General features: G+C 44.5%; 1 protein-coding gene and 1 pseudogene across 2 annotated transcripts in view; one reads left to right on the forward strand and one right to left on the reverse strand.

Annotated features, from left to right (window-relative positions):
- The first annotated feature begins 501 nt into the window (after positions 1 to 501).
- Positions 502 to 24,336, forward strand: part of TJP2 (tight junction protein 2) — a 151,171-nt gene continuing 127,336 nt past the window's right edge. Inside the window, exon 1 of one of the 2 annotated variants that reach the window (XM_053574590.1) lies at positions 502 to 889. The gene's annotated coding sequence lies outside the window, so the exon portion shown is untranslated. Of the gene's footprint in view, positions 890 to 1,039; positions 1,219 to 24,336 lie in introns of those variants that run through there. The other variant, XM_053574625.1, reaches the window with a different exon arrangement.
- Positions 18,852 to 19,262, reverse strand: LOC128597346 (COX assembly mitochondrial protein 2 homolog; annotated as a pseudogene).

The raw sequence follows: 24,336 nt of genomic DNA on the forward strand, positions 1-24,336 counted from the left end.
ACATCCTTTCCAGAATTATTTTTTTATTGTGATAGAATATAATAACATAAAATTCACCATTTTAGCCATTTTTAAGTGTACAATGTAATGGCATTAATTACATTCACATTGTTGTGCAAACATCCCCACTATCCATCTCAGAACTCTTTGTCGTCCCAAATTGAAATTCTGTACGGATTAAACAATAAGTCCCTGGTATCTTCCCAGTGTTTTTTAACAAGACTATGTAAAAGGAAAGGAGCACCTGCGTGCCAGGTGCAGGCCTGGGCACTAGGCGGTTCCTGCCTTCCCGACTGAGCAGGGATTCCGGAGCCGGGCAGCGCTCCCACCCTCGCCTCTTGTGCCCGCGGAGGAACCGGTATTTCCGGATTGAGGCCTCGGACTAGTGATCCCGGCTAAGGGCGAGGTTAGCGGGGGAGGGACGGAAGCTGATCATAAAAGTTAACTTCTCACCAAAATCATCGCCCTGTTTCCCACCCACCCCCCAACCAAAACAACAATCCCACCATCACCAAACATCCCCAGTGGTCCACAACCATCGCTCCCGTCCCGTGGTCTTTGAAGGGTGGCTGAGCTGACCTCTTCCTTGGCCACACCTGGAGAGAATCAGAAAGCAGACCTGGGAAAGAAAAAAGCAGCCCAGCGAATTCCTCTGGCACCGGTGCAGGGAGGTCAGCAGCAGTCTTGCACAGAACGCAAGAGGCAGGAAAGTGAGCGCGCGGGGTCCAGTGACAAGGCCACCCTCGCGGCCGCAGCCCCTACCCCAACGCTGGGTGGCGTGAGCGAGGCTCCCCTCTGCCCTTCCAGACACCCCAAGAAGCGTTGTAAGAAGCTGCGTCTTCTCTCCAGAGCTCGCGAGCCCAGCACCCTTCTGGTCTCAAGGAAGCAGGTGATAGCCACCGCCCACCCTCTTTTCCTCCTGGCCGCTGCTCTCTGGCTCGCCACCGCCCAACCTCCCTGCCCCCACCCTGGATATTATTTTTCTTTCTCTCAAACCTCTAAACAGGAAATAACTTGAGTCACAATAATACATAGGAGCCGCTGCGAAGGCCACTCGCGCCCGCCTATTCCCGCTTCCCGGGACAGCCTCCCGCACTCCGGTTCCAGGGAGGCGCTGCCGGCTAAGCGCGCGGGGAGGCGCGGGGACACAGGCCCAGCAGCTGGCGCCGCGTCGCCAAGCGCCTGATTCCGCCGGCTGCGGCCGCCACCGGTCTCCAGGCGAGTATCCTCCTCTCTCTCCCCCACGACTCCCGGCCCCAGGAGAGCTCGCGGGGGGGCCGGTACTGCCTGCCGCGCGACCTGGGAAAGCCACGCGCGGCACCGCAGCCTGGGCTCGGGCGTCGCCAGCTTGCCTTCCGTCCTGTCCCAACTTTTGCAGGGGAGGGATTTGCGGGGTGTGAATTTGCGCTGGCTCCCTGGTTCGTTTGTGCAGGCGGGGGCGAGGGGCAGCGCGAGTAAAGGCGAGATGCTGTCGGCTAACCTCTCTGCGGAGTCCAGCTAACTTCACTGGGCATTTATTTTTTCTTCTCTGGCTGTTGCCTCCCGGTGCTCCCGGGTGATGACAGCGCATCATAAGATTTCTCTCGGAGGATCAGGAAATGAGCTGGAGCACGCACCTGGGACAGCTACAGGTGCCTGGGGGCCACCACCTTTCACCCTACCTGGCCTGGCACCTTCTTCCCCAAGGGATGGAAACTTTCACTTTCTGTTGAGCTTCTCCTTTACCCGATTAAAAAGGGCCTTTGAGTTTCTGTTGGCCCAGCCATTGTATCTGGAGGGGTAGGAGCTGGTGCCATGGATTGACGCGGGCGGAGGGAGGCGCTGGGTAGTTGAAAGCCGGAGGGGCCGCGGAAGCCACCCGCCGAGCCTGCGCCTCGGGGCTGTAAAACTCTACACTTGGGACGGCCCGACCGCACCGCCCGGAGGTGCTCGCCTGCACGCGCAGCCCGCAGAACCGGGATCTCTTCTCTTAACGCGGGCGGCACCGCCTGCAATCTTTTCTTTTTTTTCACTGACTCGTTTGTAAGGGAGGGACTGAGCTTGTCAACATGCTGGGCGTTGTCAGTTTTCCAGGGTTGCCTTGCAAAGTTCCTCTATAGGGAACTCTCAGTCAAAATTGAGTTGGAGATCTTTATGTTGGATAAAGGCCACTGAATTCCAGGCATTCTTCAAGCTTGAGAAGGGTGTTTTCCAGACTGTTTTGAAGTTTGCAGGAGAGCTTTCTGCGCAACGGGGTCTCTCAACTTTTCTTCATCGTGGGTGGCTGCTTCTCAAGTCCCGGAGGTGGGCGGGTCGGGCCTTCTAACCAAGTTTCTCCGGCATTTAAGCAAACGGTAGTTGATAGATAAGTCCTTTAACCAATTCACCTGAAGGATACTATCTATTCTTTGCGTTTCCTGGTGAGGAGACCTTGAGTCTGTATGGTTAGACTGATAGGGTGATAGATACTCCGTTTATGTTCAGAGGCTCTGGGGCCTTGGCACTTGCAGTGAGGTCCACAGTCCAGCAGAGGGAAGTTACCTGGGGACCTTCCGAAATAAGGGATCACAGGCCCCACCCAGACCTGCTGGGAAAGTTAACACCTTAAGGTTTGAGAAGCACTGGCTTACGGTATTGGGGGCGGGGGGGAGTTTTCTGAGCAGTGTAAAAGTCCTATATTTGAATCATTTTGTCCACCAGGACAAACACGCTAAAGCACATAGATTACACCCCCTCCACTCTAGGCTGATAGATTCCTTAGCAAGATTTGGAGACTAACACTTTTGTCTACAGATTTTTTGTTTCTGGCTACTTATTATCGTGGTAAAATATACATAACATAAAATCTACCATTTTAAGGCCAGGTGGGGTACTCATGCCTGTAATCCTAGCATCCTGGGAGGCCCAGGCAGGTGAATTGCTTGAGCTCTCTGTTGGAGACCAGCCTGAGCAAGAGGGAGACCCTGTCTCTAGTAAAAATAGAAAAAACTGAGGCACGAGGCTTGCTTGAGCCCAAGAGTTGGAGGTTGCTGTGAATGATGACACCATGACACTCTACCCAGCTTTGAGACTTTGTCTCAAAAAAATAAATAAATAAATAAATTTTACCATTTTGGCCACTTTGAAATGTACACTCAATTGAGTGGCATTAAGTACATTTACAATGTTGTACAATCATCACCACTATCCATTTCCTGAACTTTTCAATCATCCCACACAGAAACCCTGTACCCATCAGACAATACCCCATTACTCCCTCTCCCCTGTCTCAAGGCTTCAAAATACCTTTTTTTTGAGATAGAGTCTCACTTTGTCACCCTTGGTAGAATGCTGTGACATAGCTCACAGCAACTTCAAACTCTTGGGCTCAAATGATTCTCTTGCTTCAGCCTCCCAAGTAGCTGGAACTACTGGCGCTGTCCACAATGCCCAGCTATTTTTAGAGATGAGGTCTGGCTGTGGCTCAGGCTGGTCTTGAACCTGTGAGCTCAAGCAATCCACCCACCTCATCCTCCCAGAGTGCTAGGATTACAGGCGTGAGCCATAACACCCACCCCTCAAAATACTTTAAGTATATTTTTTGTAGGAAACAGAAAAAGCTGAATAGTATATAGGGAAAGTAGGATTGTGTTGGCAGAATATGAACGAACATTTGGGAATTCTATTTTTTTTTTTTTGAGACAGAGTTTCACTTTGTCACCCTGGGTAGAGTGCTGTGGCATCACAGCTCAGAGCAACCTCAAACTCTTGGGCTTAAGCAATTCTCTTGCCTCAGCCTCCTGAGTAGCTGGGACTACAGGCACCCGCCACAACGCCTGGCAGTTTTTTGTTGTTCTTAACATCCATGTGCTTTCTTTTAACAGAGACAGCCATAACCCCTCAACAGTTTCTGTTGCTCAGCACTCAACCTGCACTAATTAACTCAGCATAGATACCTGTTAATCTCTATTTCTCAGCTTCTTTTACCTGGCTTTATTATAAGTGTCCTGTTGATACTGAGTTTAGCTTTTTTAATATTGATTCAAACTCATTTTTGAAAGTAGTTGGAATAAATCATAAAAAAAGTTGTTGCTTGACAAATATTAGAATGAGTCAGAGCAAGACTTTACAAAAGAGATGTGGGGCGGTCTATACACAGTGGTTACAGTGCCAACCACATGCACCGAGGATGGCGGGTTCAATGACAACTGCAACAGAAAAATAGCTGGGTGTTGTGGCGTGCACCTGTGGTCCCACCTACTTGGGAGGCTGAGGCAAGAGAATCGCTTAAGACCAAAAGAGTTTGAGGTTGCTGTGAGCTGTGACACCCTGGTACTCTACCCAGGGCGACATAGTGAGAGTCTGTCTCAAAAAAAAAGATAAAAAAGAAAAGAAAAGAAATTTGAAATATTTTCCAAAATACCCCAAAGTGTTCTATTTCTGCTTTATTTTATTATTTATTTATTTTTTTGAGACAGAGTCTCACTTTGTCACCCTCAGTAGAGTACTGTGCCGTCATAGCTCACAGCAACCTCCAGCTCTTGGGTTCAAGTGATTCTCTTGCCTCATCAGCCTCCCAAGTAGCTGGGACTGCAGGCACCCTCCACACCACCTGACTATTTTTAGGAACAGGGTCTTGTTCTTGCTCAGGCTGGTCTTAAACCTGTGAGCTCGAGCAATCCACCCGCCTCGGCCTCCCAGAGTGCTGGGATTACAGGTGTGAGTCACCTCGCCTAGCCCTGCTTTAATGTTAAATGAGTCTAAATGATTCAACTAAAAATATTTCTATAACTTAGAAAAGCCTTGTAATAATGCAAGTCATCTGTTTGCATCTGCTTAAAATAGTCCAGTTTGTGGTTTGAGGACACAGTTTTCAGTGAGAACATAAATGTCAATTGGTGAATGAATATAAAGTTTCATTCATCATCTAAGAAAATCATTGTTATAGTTCAAAAATGTGGGTCAGAATACATGAATGGTCAGGGGTATTGGGAAAATTTAATAAACAGCTGAGTAGTGGGAGATTCATCATATCCCTCCCAGGTTATTTTTTATCTTTCTTTTTCTCTTTCTTGTCTTTTCTTGTATTATGACTTTTGTCAAAATGAGTTTGTCAACTTGTAATAAGGAATTTACAGATTCCTTGGATTGAAAAGTCCATTTAAAACAGTGAATGAAGACAAATCAAATGGGCAATATTTGGCAGAAAATTCTCCCTCTTTGGGCCAAGTGCAGTGGCTCACGCCTGTAATCCTACGACTCTGGGAGGCTGAGCTGAATGGACTGCTTGAGGTCAGGAATTGGAGACTAGTCTGTGCAAGACCCCATCTTTACTAAAAATAGAAAAACTAGCCAGGTGTCATGGTGGGCACCTGTAGCCCCAGCTACCTGGGAGGCTGAGGCAAATAGATTGCTTAAACCCAATAATTTGAGGTTACTGTAAGCTAACAAGATGCCACAGCACTCTACTCAGGGTGACAGAGTGCAATTCTGTCTCAAAAAAAAGGAAAGAAAGAAAGAAAAGAAAAGAAAATCCCCTCTCTTTAGAATACTCCTGCATTCACAGAGCTTCAGAATGTTCTTTCCTATTAATTTCACTAAGGCGGGTAGGAAAAGGTTACCCCTCCTACAGTGTGTTCTCTGAAATGACAATATAGGTCAGTGTCTTAGCTGGTAAACAAATACTACTGTTTTGTAGTCCACTCATGATAAGGAATTTCTTTTTCTTTCCTTTTTTTTTTTTTTGAGACACAGCCTCAAGCTGTTGCCCTGGGTAAAGTGCCGTGGCGTCACAGCTCACAGCAACCTCCAACTCCTGAGCTTAAGCGATTCTCTTGCCTCAGCCTCCCGTGTAGCTGAGACTACAGGCGCCCACCACAACGCCCGGCTATTTTTTGGTTGCAGCCGTCATTGTTGTTTGGCGGGCCTGGGCTGGATTCGAACCCGCCAGCTCAGGTGTATGTGGCTGGAGCCTTAGCCGCTTGAGCCACAGGCGCCGAGCCGAGAAGGAATTTCTTACGAAATGTCTAGTGAGCGGTTTTATTGATGATTCAGTGATGTCTGGGGAATCCTCTAGGAGCTTAGTAAAAATGTAAAGTCTCCAACTATTCCAGAATTACTAAATCATAGTCTTTACATTAGAAACTGTACGTTCAATAGCACTTTGGTAGATTCTGATATATAATGAACTTTGGGAGATACTAGGATAAACAAACATTTAAACACATGGGCAAAATCAGATATGGCAAAATTTATCTGAAGTTAAAAGAGAACATAATTTTATTCCCTTTTTGTTGTTGTTGTTGAGACAGTATCTCACTTTCTCTTGCCTCAGCCTCCCAAGTATGTGAGACTACAGGCTTGCACCACAACACCCAGCTGTTTTTAGAGACAAGGTGGCTCAGGTTGGTCTCCAATTTGTGAGCCCAGGCAATCCACCCGCCTTGGCCTCCCAAGTGCTGGCATTATAGCATGAGGCACCGTGTCCGGCCCCATAATTTTATTCTTTTTTTTTTCATAATTTTATTCTTAATGTGAAATAAAATGAAAAATGGGTTCTTTCTTGAAATTAGGGAGTCAGTTCAAGTTTGGCAAATCTAATCAATACTTCTTTTCCTTCTTTTTTTTAATAAACACCTTTTCATGTTGAACACCATTGGGTTTAGACTCCTTAGTGTCCAGAAGAACTACTCTTTTCCACAGGTGAGATCAAGGTATTGGACGAGTATTTGATTTGGCATCAACAAGCACTTTTCATGTGTTTATTGTAAATCAAGGATTTTCAAATATATTGTCATTAAATCTTAAAGTCAACTTTAAGAGTGGTATTTCTTTTTTCCCCCTCATTTTGCAGTAGAGAAAACTGAGGCCACTCTGGGTCTTCTTGCTTAAAATCATGGTTGTTCCATGTACAAAAATAAATTGCTGCCTGCTTACTGCCCTGCGTACTTCCCTCTACCTCCAAGAAGATATTCAAATCTTCTGGAACATCAGGTACTGCACTAGGTCCTGAGGCAAATAAAAAGATGAGTCAAAATGGAAATAAATTTGAAAAGAGCAAAGGGTTCTTTCCATAGTACCCTGAGAACTCTGATGGGTTAGATTATTTGACTCGAATGTGGTCTTAGTGTAATTGGTCCAGCTCCCAGGAAATCAGGTCATGGGCATTTTTCTTATGGAGATGGGTCAGAAACTGGGTCATATTTATATATGGACCTGACAGTGTTTAGGTGGCACCTTGATGCTATACTGTATAAAAGAAAGGGACAGGATTTAGGCGTAGAACTGACTGCCAGCTGAAGGAACAATAGCAAATCTTATAAACTCAGGTCTGCCCCATGCTGGTATATAATATTGAGGGAATAATTATCTTCCTCCAGGATTATAGTGAGGTCTCCAACAGACCTTATTTGTAAAAGTGCTTATGAATTGTAAAATGATAATAAAAGCTCCTTTGTACCTCCATTTGGGAGAAATTTATAATTCAGAGGAGACAGAAAAGGCCACACATTTACTTAGTACTTTCTAGTTTACTAACACTTTTTTTTTTTTTTTTTGAGACATTAGTCACCCTTGGTAGAGTGCCATGGAGTCATAGCTTACAGCAATTGCAAACTCTTGGGCTCAAGGGCTCCTCTTGGCTCACCCTCCTTAATAGCTGGGACTATAGGCACCTGCCACAATGCCCGGCTATTTTTTTTTTGCAGTTTTTTTTGGCTGGGGCTGGGTTTAAACCCACCACCTCCGGTATTGGGGCCAGTGCCCTACTCCTTGAGCCACAGGTGTGACTCATGCCCAGCTATTTTTTTTTTTTTTTTGTAGAGACAGAATCTCACTTTATGGCCCTCGGTAGAGTGCCATGGCCTCACACAGCTCACAGCAACCTCCAACTCCTGGGCTTCAGCGATTCTCTTGCCTCAGCCTCCCGAGTAGCTGGGACTACAGGCGCCCGCCACAGTGCCCGGCTATTTTTTGGTTGCAGTTCAGCCGGGGCCGGGTTTGAACCCGCCACCCTCGGTACATGGGGCTGGCGCCTTACGGACTGAGCCACAGGCGCCGCCCGCCCAGCTATTTTTTTAGAGACAGGGTCTCATTCTTGCTCGTGCTGGTCTCAAACTCTTGACCTCAGAAAATCCACCCACCTTGGCCTCCCAGAATGCTGGGATTATAGGCGTGAGCCACCACACCAAGCCTAGTTTACTAACATTTTTTTTTTTTAAACAGAGTTTCAAGCTATGGCCCTGGGTAGAGTGCCATGGCGTCATAGCTCACAGCAATCTTCAACTTGGGCTCAAGCAATCCTCTGCCTTAGTTTTTCTAGTTTTAGTAGAGATGGGGTCTTGCTTTTGCTCAGGCTATTCTCGAACTCCTGAGCTCTAGCAATCCACCCGCCTCGACCTCCTAGGGTGCTAAGATTACAGGCATGAGCCACCATGCCCAGCCCTTTTACTAACATTTTTTAGTTAACTGAGGCTATTTATAATTCTCTTCTGACTTTAGGCCATTTTTGTTTTAAATAGTTGTATTGGGTGTCATTTACATACCATACAATTTACGACATTTCATATAATATGAGACCCTGTCTGGTTTCTTTCACTTAGCATAATGTTTTCAAGATTTATCTACATGGTAGCATGTGTCTGTACTTTATTGTTTTTATTGTTGAATAATCATCTACTGTTTGGGTATATCATTTTTTATCCATTCCTCCATTGATGGGCATTTGGGTTGTTTCTGCTTTTTATCTGTTAGAAATATTGCTGTTACAAACATTCATGTGTTAGTTTTTATGTGAGCATAATGTTTTCATTTCTCTTGGGTATATATACCTAAATTGGAAAACATATGGTAACTCTATATTTAATATTTTCTGGAACTGCCAGATTGTTTTTTAGAGTGGCTGCCCCTTTCTACAAACCCACTGTATGTGGGTTCCAGTTTCTACACATCCTTATCAACACACGTTCTTATTGTCTGACTTTTTTTATTTTAACCATCCTAGTTGGCATGGAGTGGCTTTGATTTGCACTTCTCTGATGGCTAATGATGTTGAACATCTTTTCATGTGTTCATTAGACCATTCTTTCTTGACCTTTTTCTTTCTTTCTTTCTTTTTTTTTTTTTTTTTGTGAGTCTCACGTCGCCCTCAGTAGAGTGCTGTTGCATCACAGCTCACAGCAACCTCAAACTCTTAGGCTCAAGAGATTCTCTTGCCTCAGCCTCCCTAGCAGCTGGGACTATAGATGCCACAATGCCCAGCCATTTTTTTTTTTTCTTTTGGTGGCATGGGCCAGGTTTGAACCCACCAGCTGTGGAGCGTGTGGCTGGTGCCCTAACCACTGAGCTAAGGGTGTCACCCCCCCCTTTTCTTGATGCTTTTCTAAGGTAAAATTGGATTAGGAAAGAGGTAACTCAGTTTTGAATAGATTCCCTAGTTTCAATGATTTAGAAAAATACTGAAAATATAAATTGAACCCTTTGCTGTTTTGGAATTTATTTTGGTTTGGGGGCTTATCTATTTATTTGCTTCAGAACTAGTTGTGTAATACCTGATGTTTCAAAAGATTTGAATGAAGGATTGATGAATACCCTTCTTGGGGGTGAGGAGGAGTCAGTAGGCAGGGACTTATAATTCCACCTGCTGATTTAATCCCCAGGAAAAAAATCATACACTGTTCAGATGTTAACAACACACAAAAATGGATGGGTGGGGTGGTGGTGCCTGTGGCTCACTGAGTAGGGCACCAGCCCCATATACCATAGTGGTGGGTTTGGACCCAGCCCCAGCCAAACTACAGCAGAAAATAATAGCTGGGTGTTGTGGCAGGTGCCTGTAGTCCCAGCTACTCGGGAGGCTGAGGCATGAGAATCGCCTAAGCCCAAGAGCTGGAGGTTGCTGTGAGCTGTGATGTCACAGCACTCTACCAATGGCAACAAAGTGAGACTCTACCTCTAAAAAAAAAAAAAATGGGTTGGTGGAAGTGATGGACATTTAAAATACTTTAACACACAATTGGAAAGATGGCAGCCGAGTAACAGCTTCCCTGCAACTGGGCACAGTGAGTCTGGGGAGATAAGACTCCAGGCATCTCCGGCTGGTGGGATCTGCCTATAATCATCCCTTTGAGGATACAGGGAGTCGGCAAAGGACTTCTGGACCCCAAGAGGATGACAAAAACAGTGGAAAACTGGCAAGTGGTTGCGTGTGTCGATCGACTGATCCCGCCAGGAGCCATAAGTACAAGCAGCAGTGAGACTGGAAACTGGAAAGGCCTTGCCTGTGAACTGTTTCAGTGTTTTTGGACTTGGCACTCAGTTGAACTGCTTTGGGGAGAGCTTGAGCAGGAGTGCGGAGAACTTTGGGCTTTGTCTAGGGCCCCAGACTGAGCTGCTGAGCCGAACGGAACTAATAGTGTTAGGCTGTGGGCTGCAGGGAGCCATTGTGAGAGAACTGCCCTGGCAAGCTCTGCCCTCAGGATCCCAGAGCAAGGATTGGGCGGGAGCTAGTAACCTAGTGACTGAGCAGCCTAAAGGCGGGAACTGAGCTGCCTTACAGCCTTAACCCCCAGGGGCAGAGTGAGACCGGTTTTGGCACACTGGAGCCTCTGGCTGTTGCCCTGGGTAGAGTGCCGTGGTGTCACAGCTCATAGCAACCTCAAACTACTGGGCTTGGCACCACCCGGACCTCCATAAGAGCTGCGCCGCAAGCCCCAACCCATGCCCAGTGCCCGCCGGGCCTCTCTATGCCCTGACCAGAAACTGTGGGAACCACGCAACCCTGTGTCCTCACTCCTGAACCCTCCCTGCCTCCACACTGGCCCGCTTGTCTGGCCAGGGACTCTGGTAGCCGCGTGCCCCCTGGAGCCCTCCCTGCCTCTGCGCAGAGCCCTTCTCCTGGCCAGAGACTGTTGGAGCCTTGGGTTCTCTGTGCCAAAGTCACTGGGCATCAGGCACTCCCAGAACCATGCGCACTACCTTCCACCCTGTTGCTGGATCCAGGTGTGTCACACTCTGGGGCTGCTTCCACAACCAGAACTCCCTGGCTGAGGCAGCCCCAGAGGAACTACACAGGGTCACTCCCAACAAAGATCCAGCAACAATAGAGTGATCCCGCTGGGGGCTAATTTGGAGAGACACCTCCCCAACTCTGAGGATGGCCAGAGGCAACAGTGAAAAACAATCATGAGGCGAAATCAACAGAAAAACTCTGGCAATATGAATAATCAGAGTAGATCAACTCCCCCAAGGATCAATGGGGCAGACACAGCACAAGATCCCATGCACAAACAAATAGCTGTGATGTCAGAAATTGAATTCAGAATCTGGATAGCAAATAAGATCGAATTAGAATTACAAGCAGTAACCCAAAAGATATCTCAAGAATTCAACGAATTCAAAGACCAAATGACCAAAGATTTCGACACATTGAGACAAGAAGTTGCAGCTCTCAAAGATCTGAGAAACACAGTAGAATCCCTCAGTAACAGAATGGAGCAAGCAGAAGAAAGGATTTCTGACATCTAAGACAAACTCCCAAACTCTCAAAGAGGAAGAGAAATGCAGAGCAAAAACAGATCACTCTCTCAGAGAGCTCTGGGATAATTAGAAAAAAATCAATATTCATCTTATAGGGATCCCCGAAAGCGATGAAGTGGCTTCACAAGGCAGAGTCTCTTCTCCATGAGATTATGAAGGAGAACTTTCCAGACATGCCAGGAGATTCTGAAATTCAGATAGCAGACAATTTCAGAACTCTAGTACAACTCAACCCAAATAAGACATCCCCCAGACACATCATAATCAATTTCACTAAAGTTAATATGAAGGAGAAAATTCTGAAAGCAGCCAGATGAAAGAAAACCACCACCTACAAGGGCAAGAATATTAGAATAACTGCAGATCTCTCTGCTGAAACCTTTCAAGCTAGAAGAGGATGGTCATTGACTTTTAATCTCCTAAAACAAAATAACTTTCAACCCAGGATCCTGTACCCAGCTAAACTGAGTTTCATTTATGACAGAGAAATTAAATACTTCAATGACATTCACATGTTGAAGAAATTTGCCATAACTAAACCAGCTCTCCAGGATATTCTCAAACCTATCCTCCATAAAGACCAGCGTAATCCTCCACCACAAAAGTAAACCCACCCAGAAAATTTTGATCAAATTCCAATTTCCACAGTCGCAAAAGGATTAAAAATGTCCACCGGACTCTTGAAAGGCTTATCAATATTCTCAATTAATGTGAATGGTTTAAATTGTCCTCTAAAGAGGCACAGTTGGCTGACTGGATACAAAAAAGCCAGATATCTGCTGCATATAAGAATTGCATCTTACATTAAAAGACAAGTTTAGACTCAAGGTGAAGGGATGGTCATCTATATTCCAGGCAAATGGAAAGCAGAAAAAAGCAGGCATTGCAATCCTATTCGCAGACGCAATAGGCTTTAAACCAACCGAAATAAGGAAGGATAAGGACGGACACTTCATATTTGTTAAAGGTAATACTCAATATGATGAGATATCAATTATTAATATTTATTCACCCAACCAGAACGCACCTCAATTTATAAGAGGAACTCTAACAGACCATGAGCAACTTGATTTCCTCCAGTTCCATAGTAGCTGGAGATTTTAACACCCCTTTAGCAGTGCTGGATAGATCCTCCAAAAAGAAGCTAAGCAAAGAAATTTTAGATTTAAAATTAACCATTCAACATCTGGACTTAACAGACATCTACAGAACATTTCATCCCAACAAAACAGAATACGCATTCTTCTCATCAGCCCACGGAACATACTCCAAAATCGACCACATTCTAGGCCACAAATCTAACCTCAGCAAATTTAAAAAAATAGAAATTATTCCTTGCATCTTCTCAGACCATCATGGAATAAAAGTTGAACTCAATAACAACAGGAACCTGCATACCCATACAAAAACATGGAAGCTAAACAACCTTATGCTGAAGGATAGATGGGTTATAGACGACATTAAGAAGGAAATCACCAAATTTTTGGAACAAAACAACAATGAAGAATGAATTACCAGAAGCTCTGGAATACTGCAAAGGCAGTCCCTAAGAGGGAAATTTATAGCACTGCAAGCCTTCTTCAAGAAAACGGAAAGAGAGATAGCCGGGCGTTGTGGCGGGCGCCTGTAGTCCCAGCTACTCGGGAGGCTGAGGCAAGAGAATTGCTTAAGCCCAGGAGTCGGAGGTTGCTGTGAGTTGTGTGAGGCCACGGCACTCTACCGAGGGCCAGAAAGTGAGACTCTGTCTCTACAAAAAAAAAAAAAAAAAAAAAAAAAAAAGAAAACGGAAAGAGGAGAGGAAGTCAATAACATAATGGGACATCTCAAGCAACTGGAGAAGGAAGAACACTCCAACCCCAAACCCAGCAGAAGAAAAGAAATAACCAAAATCAGAGCAGAATTAAATGAAATTGAAAACAAAAGAATTATACAACACATCAGTAAATCCAAAAGTTGGTTTATTGAAAAGATCAATAAAAGAGATAAACCTTTGGCCAACCTAACCAGGAAAAAAAGAGTAAAATCTCTAATTTCATCAATAAGAAATGGTAATGATGAAATAACAACAGACCCCTCAGAAATTCAAAAACTCCTTAACGAATACTACAAGAAACTCTACTCTCAGAAATATGAAAATCTGAAAGAAATTGATCAATACCTGGAAGTACGCACCTACCAAGACTCAGCCAGAATGAAGTGGAAATGTTGACCAGGCCTATATCAAGTTCTGAAATAGCATCAACTATACAAAATCTCCCTAAAAAGAAAAGCCCAGGACCAGATGGCTTTACGTCAGAATTCTACCAAATCTTTAAAGAAGAACTAGTACCTATATTACTAAACCTCTTCCAAAATATAGAAAAAGAAGGAATATTACCCAACACATTCTATGACACAAACATCACCTTGATCCCCAAGCCAGGGAAAGACCCAACAAGAAAATAAAATTATAGACCAATATCACTAATGAATAGTGATGCTAAAATGCTCAATAAGATCCTAACAAACAGAATCCAATAACACATCAAAAAAATTATACACCACGACCAAGTGGGATTTATCCCAGGATCTCAAGGCTGGTTCTATATACGTAAATCCATAAATGTAACTCAGCACATAAACAATCTAAAAAATAAGGACTATATGATTCTTTTAATTGATGCAGAAAAAGGTTTTGATAATATCCAGCATCACTTCATGATCAGAACACTTAAGAAAATTCGTATAGAAGTGACATTTCTTAAACTAATAGAGGCCATCTACAGCAAACCCACAGCCAATTTCGTATTGAGTGGAGTTAAATTGAAATCATTTCCACTTAGATCAGGAACCAGGCAAAGTTGCCCATTGTGTCCATTGCTCTTTAACATTGTAATGGTAGTTTTAGCCATTGCAATTAGGGAAGAAAAGGTGATCAAGGGTATCCACAAAGGGTCAGAAGAGATCAAACTTTCACTCTTCACAGATGATATGATTGTATATCTGGAAAACACTAGGGACTCTACTACAAAACTTTTAGAAGTGATCAAGGAATACAGCAATGTCTCAGGCTACAAAATCAACACCCAGAAATCTGTAGCCTTTATATATACCAACAATAATTAAGCTGAAAAAACAGTCAAGGACTCTATTCCTTTCACAGTAGTGCCAAAGAAAATGAAATATTTGGGAGTATACCTAACAAAGGATGTGAAATTATCTATACAAAGGGAACTATGAAACTTTAAGAAAAGAAAAAGCTGAAGATGTTAACAAATGGAAAAACATACCATGCTCATGGCTGGGAAGAATCAACATTGTTAAAATGTCTATACTACCCAAACAATATATAATTTTAATGCCATTCCTATTAAAGCTCCATTGTCATATTTTAAAGATCTTGAAAAAATAATACTTCGTTTTATATGGAATCATAAAAAACCTCGACTAGGCAAGACATTACTCAGAAATAAAAACAAAGCAGGAGGAATCACGCTACCAGACCTGAGACTGTACTGTAAATCGATAGTGATCAAAACAGCATGGTACTGGAACAAAAACAGAGAAGTAGATGTCTGGAACAGAATAGAGAACCAAGAGATGAATCCAGCTACCTACCGTTATTTGATCTTTGACAAGCCAATGAAAAACATTCAGTGGAGAAAAGATTCCCTATTTAACAAAAGGTGCTGGGTGAACTGGCTGGCAACCTGTGGAAGACTGAAACTGGATCCACACCTTTCACCATTAACTAAGATAGACTCTCACTGGATAAAAGATTTGAACTTAAGACATGAAACTATAAAAATACTTGAAGAAAGTGCGGGGAAAACTCTAGAAGGAATCAGTCTGGGTGAATATTTTATGAGGAGGACTCCCCAGGCAATTGAAGCAGTATCAAAAATATACTACTGGGACCTGATCAAACTAAAAAGTTTCTGTACAGCCAAGAACATAGTAAGTAAAGCAAGCAGACAGCCCTCAGAATGGGAGAAAATATTTGCAGGTTATACCTCCAATATAGGTCTAATAACCAGAATCCACAGAGAAGTCAAACGTATTAGCCAGAAAAGAACACGTGACCCCATCTCAGGGTGGGCAAGGGACTTGAAGAGAAACTTCTCTAAGGAAGACAGACCCATGATCTACAAACACATGAAAAACTCCTCATCCTTAATCATCAGAGAAATGCAAATCAAAACTACTTTGAGATATCACCTAACCCTAGTAAGAGTTGCCCACATAACAAAATCCCAAAACCAGAGATGTTGGCGTGGATGTGGAGAAAAGGACACATTTCACATTTCTACACTGCTGGTGGGAATGCCCACTAATACGTTCCTTCTGGAAGGATGTTTGGAGAGTACTTAGAGACCTAAAAATAGACCTGCCATTTGATCCTATAATTCCTTTACTAGGTTTATACCCAGAAGACCAAAAATCACAATATAACTAAGACATCTGTACCAGAATGTTTATTGCAGCCCAATTCATAATTGCTAAGTCATGGAAGAAGCCCAAGTGCCCATCCACCCATGAATGGACTAGCAAATTGTGGTACATGTATACCATGGAATACTATGCAGCCTTAAAGAAAGATGGAGACTTTACCTCTTTCATGTTTATGTGGATGGAGTTGGAACATATTCTTCTTAGCAAAGTATCTCAGGAATGGAAAAAAAAGTATCCAATGTACTCAGCCCTTCTATGAAGCTAAATTATAGCTTTCACATGAAGGCTATAACCCAACTATAGCACAAGACTGTGAGGAAAGGGCCAAGGAAGGGAAAGTTAGGGTCTAGGGAAGGTAGTGTGTGGGGCCACACCTAAGGTGCATCTTAGAATGGGTACAGGCGAAACTTACTAAAGGCAGAATACAAATGTCTACATACAATAACTAAGAAAATTCCATGAAGGCTACATTGAACAGTTTGATGAGAATATTTCAGTTTGTATATGAAACCAGCACATTGTACCCCTTGATTGCACTAATGTACACAGCTATGATTTAACAATAAAAAAAAACAATGCTCAAAAAAATATTTATTTTTTTTATTTCCTTGCTTTTATTTTTATTTCTTTGCTTTTTTGTTGTTGTTGTTGAGACAGAGTCCCATCTTATGCCCTGAACAGAGTGCAATGGCGTCATGGCTCAGTGTAGCCTCAGACTGTGGGCATCCTGCTGCCTCAGCCTCCAGAAGCCACTGGGATTACAGGTGCTTGCTGTGGCGCCTGGCTGGGTTTTTCCATTTTTTTGAGAGTCAGGGTCTCACTCTTGCTCAGGCAAGTCTCGAACTCCAGAACTCAAGCAGTTCTCCCTCCTCAGCCTCCCACAGTGCTGAGATTACAGGTGTGAGCCACCGCTCCCGGCAACAAAAATATTTATTAACATATGTCAATTCTACTTACAAAATATACAATAATGTACTTTAAAAATCATATTCATATATTGTTTATGTATTTTATTAGGGTACACACACTTTCATCTTAGTCTCACGTATCCTTAAAAGAAGAGTACACCAGCAGACAATTTTCACGAGTTAATACATTTTTGTTCTTTCTTCCCCACGCTGCATGGCTGTGTTATTTTTCTCTGTAATCATGTGGAGAATTTTCTTCATACTCTACAGTCACAAGCCAATATTGACTTTCTTAAGTATATGTTGTGTTTTAGAGGCTCACTGTATTGACCTCAGGTTGTACTGTTTTGATCTTGTATTACAGGGAAACATTGGTAGCATTGAGAGAATTAGGAAGTTAGCTGGATTTAGAAAAGGAAAATTACTTCTGTGTGAAGATTGTGTGAGACTAGTGGGACAAGCCAGTGGAAGTGTGTAGTGCAGTGGTTCTCAAACATTGACGTGCCTCTGAACCACCTGGAGAGCCTGTTACAACAGATCATCAGTGGGCCCCACTCCGGAAGGTTCTGATTGGCCAGGTCGGGGGTGGGTGCCCAGGAATTTGCATCACTAAAAGGTGTCCATGCAGGTGATGCTGACCTGTTTGGAGCTCCCAGAGTAGTGGTTTGGAGGCCTTCAGAAGTGTAGTACTGGAACATGTGTGAGGGAGGGGTCAGGCTAGGGGTTGGCTGGGAGGTCCTGTGTGTGCAGGTGCCGAGTGGAGCTGTGAAAGTGAGGATGGGGTGGGGGCATAGATGAATGCTGAGGCCTACATGTAGGGAAGCAGCGGGGAGGGTGGCTGGGGAGAAGAACAAATCCTGTAAGAGCCAGACAAGGAATGGGCAGAGGCTCACAAGGAGACCTAGGCCAGTAAAGCTTCAGGAGAGCAAGGATGTGTCCAGTATCGGTTTCAGGGGAGGGACTTAGTGCTCACTCAGATGTAGGTGTTGGAGCTGTGCAGGCCCTGCCTTTCCACCACCCTTTCTGAAGGCCGGCATCACTGGGCGGTGGGGTGTGCTGCTTGGGCCACAAGGACAAGCATGGCCTTCCTTTCATAAGGTAAGGGACCCCCATCAGTCTGTCAGGCGATAGTTTCAGGGGGCATGACTGAGTTCTCTCTCTTCCTGCCTGTCACTGCTAATCAACCTCAAACCAAGGCGTGCTCTGCCAACTGGAAGTAGGATTCCTTTATGCGAGTGGTGACTGTCATCTCCCAAACTGCTGCTTCCTTCCTTTTGTGTGTTTGTCTGCTCAGCTTAATAGCCTTAAAGGTTTGTGCTACCACGCACACATCTAGTCTTCTTAGCATAACTTGATATAAGCTGCTTGTAAGAGTGTGCTGACATACGGGAGAGCTTCGACAACCACGTCATGAAGGTCAGAGGGTGTGCTAAGGAAAAGAAGCCCAGGAAGGCGGGAGCTGTGTTCTGCCCTTCCTGCTGCCTTCACAAAGTGGAGACAAACATCCCCTCATTTTGCTGTATATTTCTTTATTTTATTGAAGGAGATAAGTTACTTAAATGTTAATTAGTTGAAAATAAAGGGCAGAACCATGATAGAAGTCACATTTGTTGGTAGAAAAAAGATGGCACTAAAGGCTCTGCCCAACAAATGTTCAGAATCCAGGTTTTCATATTTCTCCGTGGCTTAATTCCCCATTCATAGGATTCTGGAGACCCAATAAGATAGGATTTTATTTATTTTTTTTTTTTGAGACACAGTCTCACTCTGTGCCATAGCTCATCGCAACCTCAAACTCTTGGGCTCAAGTAATCCTCTTGCCTCAGCCTCCCAAATAACTGGGACTATAGGTGCCCGCCACAATGCCCCACTAGTTTTTCTATTTTTATTAGAGTCAGGAACTGACTCTTGCTTAGGCTAATCTCAAACTTCTGAATTCAGGAATCCACTCCCCTCAGCCTCCCAGTGTGCTAGGATTGCAGGTGTGAGCCACCACTCCCAGCATAAGACAGGATTCGTTCAGTCATCAGCCAAGTCATCCAGTGGAAATACAGCGTATTTTTCAGATTCCTCAAGAGGATTAAATAATCTCTTTCACCTCTCCTTGTCACGCTTCCTGCTCTTGTCCTCTTTTCAATGTACTCTTTCTTTAAGCATTTTCTCATCTTCTGATCAACATTGTGGCAATGACCAAAGGGTTTTAGAATGTTGTGATTTTTGTGACTCTCCTTAAGCAAATTAATCAAGATAATTGCATTCTTCAGTGTGCAAGTGTGGAGAGAAGTCAGGATAAACCTTTAGGAGAAGGAGATGGGTTACAGCTGTGCAATCTGACTTGTGGCTACACGGGAAGGGCTGAGGTGGTCCACTGTGGAGACTCCGTCGCAGAAAGCTGGTGGCCTGCAAGGCTGGAGCCTGGTAGCTCAACATGTGGCTGACCATATATTTTATATTAAAGGAATCCTCATGGTGTCTGAAGTTGTAAAACATTTCTCTTGGATTTCAGAAAGAGTCTGCCCCAAGGGTGTTTTCTGTCATCATTTGGGATACCCATTGTTAGCAGAGAGAGAGGTGATTCAATATCGGTGGTAGAAAACCAACTGCCAGGGTCTGCCTGGGACTTTTGGTGTGGTCAGGAGCTGCATAGTAGCTGCCTAAGTTCAACTTTCCTATTTGCTGTCAGTCCCATCTGGCTCTTTGCTGACACATTAACATTCTTGCTGGCCCCTGTAGATCTGAGTGTGTGATTCCTCTGCTTAATGGATAAGACTGTTGAAGTATTTCATAACCCTGTGTCTGTGGAGAGGCAGTGTTTTGGAATTCCTAAGGCCACCCCTAAGTTCAAGGGTTTTCTAGGAGGACCCACAGGATTCAGCATATAGTTAGCTGTACTTGTGGCTATGATGTATTGCACAAGGATGCAAAGGAAAATCAGCAACGTACCTGGGTGTCAGAAGGCATGAATTTTGTAGTCAGCCTGATCTGGGACTACTTACTACACATGTGGCCTTGGGCAAGCTGTGTAGTCACTTGGTGCCTAAGTTTCTTCATCTATAAGGGGGAGAATTTATAGCCACCTCTTACTTCTGTTATCAGAATTAAGTAAGGCCGTGTATGTGGAGTGCTTACCTCAGTGGCTGGCACGATAGAAATGTTCACTAAATAAGGGTTTAGTGACGTGTAGCTGAGAGGAAAGGTGTGTTAGTCAGAGGGACTGGCATCTGCCACACCCTCACTCTATAAGCCCAGCCGGAGGCCCCGTCCTCCCGCCAGCCCTGGGCTCATGGGTACACACCTGCCCGAGTTCCTGTCACGTTGCTCTGCTTACCGGTCCCAGAACACTCTTTCCTGTTTCATTTTTCTGGCTCTTAAAGGTACTTTTCTTTCTGCCGTGGATGTCCCAGATTTTTTGTCAGTTGAAGGACTGGATATTCATCAAGACCCAACTCAAAGACTTTCTCTGTGAAGATTTTGCCAAACCCATCAGAGAGGGTTGTCCACGCTCCCTTTTGTCCCATCCCAGGTATGCAGTTACTTGGTGCTCCAGTAGACTGGGATGCTTTGGAGTTATTTGAATGTTCAGTGTCAATCACAGTGTTGGGTGGGGGAGGAGCAGAGGGGATGTGGAGGGATTGAATGAATGGATGAGTATCAGGTTGGAACCCAACATAAAATGATACAATGTCAGCAAAATAGGTCCCTGCCTGACAGCAGAGCTCACAGTCTAGAGGAGGAGACAGACAGTGAACAGGTAAACACAAGCACACAACCAGAGACTGAGAAGTGGCACAAGGAAGTCAGAGGCTAGTGCAGCAGCAGGTACAAGGGAGCTAGAAGAGGGAGAAATTGAAGGTCGAATGTTGGTGCCCTGGGCAGTGTGAGGTTGTTTTCCAGAGCATGGGTGGTCGTAGGGGCCTGAAGAACTGGTCAGGCAGGCACCACACCAAGAGAGACAGGAATCCTCCAGATGGAGGTAGATAGTGAGCAAAGGTTATCAGCATCTTAACTGCCAAGGGGCAGGTCTATGGGGAGGTCTAAGTGGACACGTGGGAGGTTGTGAGCAAGGCAGACTTGGGTCATGGAACCCAGGGTGGATTAAGGAAGTTACTACTAGGGAGCTAAAAGGCTGAGCTGGATCTAGGACCTGGGAAGACACAGGCTGTCTTGGGTGGCTACAGCAAAGTACCACTGACTTGGTGGGCTGAGCAACAAGCATTTGTTTCTCAGAATTCTGGAGTCTAGAAGTTTGATACCAGGGTGCCAACACAGTCACCACCATCACCGTCGGGTTCCTGGCGAGGGCCCTTTTTCTGGCTTGCAGGGTCCTTTCTCTGTGCTGTGTGCTCACAGGGTCTTTTCTTTTTTTTGGCCGGGGCTGGGTTTGAACCCACCACCTCTGGCATATGGAACCAGCGCCCTACTCCTTGAGCCACAGGCGCTGCCCCAACAGGGTCTTTTCTAGTGTGTGAGTATGGAGAGAGAGATAGCACGAGTGAGCTTCCAATCTCTCTCTTCCTCTCTTCCTGTAAGGACGCCAATGCCATCATGAAGTTCTTGCCTTTATGACCTCCTCTAAACCTAATTACCTTCCCAAAGCCCTACAAATACCATCACACTTGGTGTTAGAGCTTCAATATATGAATTTTTTTGGGGGGGGGAGGGGACACATTCTGTCAAAAAGCCAGCTGATAAATATTTGCTGAGTAAATAATAATCATGACTAGCACCTTTATAGCACTTTGCGTGGGCCAGGATCTATGTATTCTGCAGATATTCATTAATCTTAACCTGGTAGGTATGATTATTATTTCCTGTTTACAGATGAGGAAACCCAGGCCCCGGGAGGTTAAAAGAGCTGCCCAAGGTCACACATCTCATGAAGTGTGAAGCTGGGATTCAAACCTAGGCAGTCTGGTTCTAAAGTATAAGGTCCTAACGTTGCTTTCCCTTAATTTGGAAGTAAACTCTAATATTACCGGGCATCTATCATATGCTAGTCCCTGAGCAAAGAGAGGTGTTAGAGGTACAAGGATGGCTGTGGCATCATGCCTACCTTTTAGGTCATCTCAGAATGCTCAAGAAGACATCATTTTGTTTGTTTGTTTTTAAGACAGAGTCTCACTTTGTCACCCCCAGTAGAGTGCCCTGGTGTCATATCTTACAGCAGCCTCTAACTCTTGGGCTCAAGTGATTCTCTTGCTTCAGCCTCCCAAGTAGCTGGAACTATAGGTGCCTACCACAACACCTGGCAATTTTTAGAGATAAGGTCTTGCTCTGGCTCGAACCTGTGAGCTCAGGCAATCCACCTGCCTTGGCCTCCCAGAATGCTGGGATTACAGGCGTGAGCCACTACACTCGGCTAAGACATCATTTTTGGATATCAGCTAAAATGTGTTGAGACCACCAAGAAGCTTTCACCTTTCTCTTATAACTGGTCCATAGAACCATTGCTGTTTTGCAATTTTAAATGTGTCTAGTGCCTGAACTTCTCACCAAAAAAAGTTTTTTAAGGATAGTGGGCTGATGCATCAAATTAAAATGTACTATTTATTTCTGGTAGAGTGTATAATATAACAAGGATAACTTCAATGATGGTAACAGGTATCCTAAAATTTATCATACTATCATAATCCAATTTGAGAAAATATAAAACTATGTAAAAAAGTTTTTTTAAACCAAAAATGAGTACAGATATTTTGGAAATATTCTGTAGGAAAATTTAAATCAAAACAACTTAAAGATCTTGTGGTGTTTCAGGATCTTGACTCTTAGGATCTTGTGGAACTCAGTGAACCCAGGAAGTAACTTCCATTTTTTTTTTCTTTTTTGTTTTTCTGAGACAGAATCTCACCCCTTTCTTCCCTGGCTAGAGTGCTGGGGGTCTGCCTACCTCACAGCAACCTCAAACTCCTGAGTCCAAGTGATTCTCTTGTCTCAGCCTCCCAAGTAGCTGGGACAACTGGCGTCCACCACAAGGCCTAGCTAATTTTTCTATTTTTAGTGGAGATGGGCTTTTGCTCTTTTCAGGCTGGTCTTGAATTTCTGAGATCGAGTGATTCTCTTGCCTCAGCCTCCCAGAGTGCTAGGATTACAGGCGTGAGCCAAATCACCCAACTGTAACTTTCCTTTCTTGGGTGGGAGTGTCCAGAAAAAAACCCAGCCCACGAGGGGGAGAATGAGGAGGACGGTGGCCTCTTGGCGGGAAGCTGGCTTGGTGACGGTGGTGCCTTGGTCGTGTGGGCTTTCTGGAGGAGGAGAAGGAAGAGGCTATCTTCTTGTCATGAGCTCCATATTTGGAGCCACTGGAAGCAACAGATTTGGGGAAGAGGAGAGGGAAGAATGAAAACTGACAACAAAGAGGAGGGTCCGAGGGTAGGGATGTGCAGCCTCCTGTCTCAGAGGGAGCAGCACCCACTGCCGGAGATCCACTTAGAAACCACAAGAGCAGAGTTGTAAGGAGCCGGCCCTGCTGTGTAGAAGCTGTGTGGTCCAGGGCAAGTCCCTTACCTCTGCCAGGTCCCTGAGGGATTAATGCAGCCCCAGTTTCATTGCTGTGGTGGGTATTCTCTGTCTCAAGTCTCCAGCCTCCCCTTCCAACAGGGAGCTTTTGTTAACCAAAGATGGTGAGATTCTATTTCTTCCAAGGAATAGAACCTGACTTTGGATCTTCAAGGTCTTTGAATCTCTTTCTTTAGGTTTCCAGATGCTCAGGGCCTTAACTCATCTTGTCATTTGCTTCAGATCTTTCGTCCTCTTGGTCTACCCTGACTATCCCAACAAGCTCTGTCTCTTTCTTGTAACAAATCCCCACCGTTTCTCATTTCATCTCTCCAGAAGGCTTTGCACTGCTCTTTCAGTTGAGGCTTGCTTGATCTGGACGTCTTTATGATGACTTGTTGGGTCTGCCTTTCTGTTGTGTTTTTCCACATTGTTGGTATAGAATTGATATTTTTTCTCCATCTTGGGTGCTGAGACATACTCTTGTCTTTGGATCAATCTCTGTCCTGGATCAACCTGCCTGTTCAACATGGTCTCCATCTCCTGATTCCAACTTACCCTCCGTCCTCTTCTCCAAGAGGAGCTGTCAGCTTTCAGGTCTGGAGGAAACCTCTCACACTTGATCTGACTCTCCACCCTAACCCTCAAACACTGTCTGGAGGGCCTGAGTTTTTCTCAATTGCTCATAACAGTTACAAGTGGGTTTCAGCTTCTTCCTCTTGTGTTTGGGCAGATTCAGCTTCTCCAGAAACTAGATCTTTCTCACATATCAGACATTGGCTGATCTTGAATGTGGAGGATTTTCTTGGCTGGTTTGTGCTAAAGTATATGCTGAACCGAATCACAGGTCCTTTTGGGCTTTCATCATTTTCTATCATAGGGCAAAACTTAATGAGCAGTAAAAAAAAACACTTTTTTACTTTTAAAAAAACAACAAAACTTTAGGCAATGTATGGATTAAATTGTGTCCGCCACCTCCAAAATTTATACCTTGGATTCCTAACCC

Source organism: Nycticebus coucang, chromosome 2, assembly GCF_027406575.1.
Source record: "Nycticebus coucang isolate mNycCou1 chromosome 2, mNycCou1.pri, whole genome shotgun sequence".
Lineage (NCBI taxonomy): Eukaryota > Metazoa > Chordata > Mammalia > Primates > Lorisidae > Nycticebus > Nycticebus coucang.